The sequence below is a fragment of the Mauremys reevesii genome, unplaced genomic scaffold, assembly GCF_016161935.1.
Source record: "Mauremys reevesii isolate NIE-2019 unplaced genomic scaffold, ASM1616193v1 Contig4, whole genome shotgun sequence".
Classification (NCBI taxonomy): Eukaryota; Metazoa; Chordata; order Testudines; family Geoemydidae; genus Mauremys; species Mauremys reevesii.
In genome coordinates this window covers 1034308-1036456 of record NW_024100851.1, presented here as the reverse complement: position 1 = coordinate 1036456, position 2149 = coordinate 1034308, and the positions used below count along the sequence as shown (strand labels likewise).

Genomic DNA, 2149 nt, shown 5'->3' with positions numbered 1-2149 from the left:
AGTAGTATGGGTGTTTCAGCAGAAAATTTTCAGTCTGGGGAATTTTGTTTTCTCAGTCAGACCTTGCCAAGGGAAGCAGGGAGAAAATGTTTGAGTTGCCTCCTTCAGAACAGCTTGGTCTAGACACTAGCTCTGGTTCACTGCTCTGGCCTTGCTCGGGTTGAGGATATTTTAATAATTTGGGGAGGTGCCAGGGTGGTTGAGGGAGATGAGGAGGATGTTCCCTTTTGAGATAAAAACTAAGAAATACAGAACTAGAGAATTTTTTTTTTTTTAGAAATCTGGGATTTAGACATTTTATTTAAAGTAAGGGCGTTCTGAGTTTCTGTTTGCAAGAAGTACCATTGTTTGATCTGTCATTGTACCAAATGGGGAGATGGTTGTCTATAAAGGATGGGTGAAGACTAAACGCATCCAATGAGGATGGGATTCGAACCCACGCGTGCAGAGCACAATGGATTAGCAGCCCATCACTTTAACCACTCGGCCACCTCATCAGAATTGTAAAGAAAAGGACAGGAGGAGAAATCTAAGGCCGGCAGAGACAGGGGCAATAAGGCATTTTTAAATACTAAGCGGAAGCAGGGGCTGAATGAGCTCCCTCCTCACATCTAGTGAGGAGCTGGGGGAAAGACTTCAGGAACAGACGATGTTTGCATAGACAAACCTACTCTGCCTAGATATGCAGCATGATAGGGCCACTTTCCCAAAAATGACCAGTTTTGGCTGGTGGCAGGTTACAAATCACTTTAGGATTGAGTGGAATGAAATGTTATTATCCTTCCTGCATGAGTGAAGGGGAGCAGAACATACCTAGTCGGTCCTGATGGAGGGGTAGGTGGGTGAGGAATAGCTTTTATTGGACTTCATAGAAGTGATTGAGAACATCACCCTAAACCAGTGGTCCCCAAACATTTCACACTGTGCCCTCTTATCCAGTTGGGGGAGGGCAAAACCAGAGCTTGAGGGATTCAGCCCTGGGTGGTGGGGCTTAGACTTTTGGCTTCAGCCCCAGGCCCTAAGAAATCTAATGCCAGCCCTGGTGACCCCATTAAAACAGGGTTATGACCCACTTTGGGGTCCTGACTCACAGTTTGAGAACCACTGCTCTATGCTAAAGGGAGAGAATTTTCCTGTGGGTGTAGTTAATCCACTTCCCCAAGAGATGGCAGCTATGTCAGTGGGAGAAGCTATATCGGTGGGTGTGCAAGCTGTGGTGTTTGCCACATTTAACAAGTTTAATCAAACCCCATTTTTAAAACCATCTGGAGCCTGGGAATGGCAAAGGACCTCGATGAAGGAGGGTCTGTCCTTTAAAGTCCTGGAGATCATGAGTCCATGCTTTTGCCATCATGGGAGTATAGCTGAGTGGTAAAGTGCTTGATTGCAGATCAAGTGGTCCTTGATTCAACCCCCAGTGTTTTCTTATAACCTTCTTTCTTTTTTTTAAAAAAAGGAAAACATTTTCATTTTCATTCTCCATTCTGTTCAGGAGCTCCACTGTACAGGGGTGCTTGATATGGATGTAAACACTCAACATTTCACTGTCCAAATGCATAAATACCTATCAAAGCTGTCTATCAGCTGAAATCAGTTTCAGTCCTCAAAGTGTCAATTTATGTTTTCATCAATTAAACAAAGGTATCATATGGATGTACATTTGCAGATCCCTCTTCTCCAGGAGCTGTGCTGTGCAGAAGAACAAGAGTCACATCCAGCTGCAGTTCAGGAGTCTGATAACCAAAGAGCTGTTACCAGCTCAAAGAGCCTGAGGCGGAGCAACAGCAGGGTTCGTTGCCCGGTGTGCGTAGCACTAATTGACACACCAGGGTGGAGAAGCAAAACCAGGTTTATTTGAGCCCAAATAAGGTGCCAGGGAGAAAAACCATTCTCAAATCCTGCACACCCGTGCGCAGGCAGGGTCCCAGCATTTATACCCCACTTGTTTGTGTAAGCCTTTTGTTTGGTTTTCCCCCTCACCCCTCCCTTCCCAACAGCAGTTACTTTAAACATTACATTTCAGCGTGTTAGAAAAGTTCTCATTCGCATGCTTATCTATGGCCTTCACAGCACAAACGCATACAGATTTTCCTCTCCCCCTCCTCCCCACCGCTTCTGCTGTTTTAAACTCCTGCATTTGCAAGCTGAG

At 45.3% G+C, this 2149-nt stretch overlaps 1 non-coding gene across 1 annotated transcript; it reads right to left on the bottom strand.

Annotated features, from left to right (window-relative positions):
* Window positions 1-415: 415 nt before the first annotated feature.
* On the bottom strand, window positions 416-497 carry TRNAS-GCU. Its single transcript has one exon. It is a non-coding gene; the product is annotated as a tRNA-Ser (tRNA).
* Between the last annotated feature and the right edge of the window lie 1652 nt (window positions 498-2149).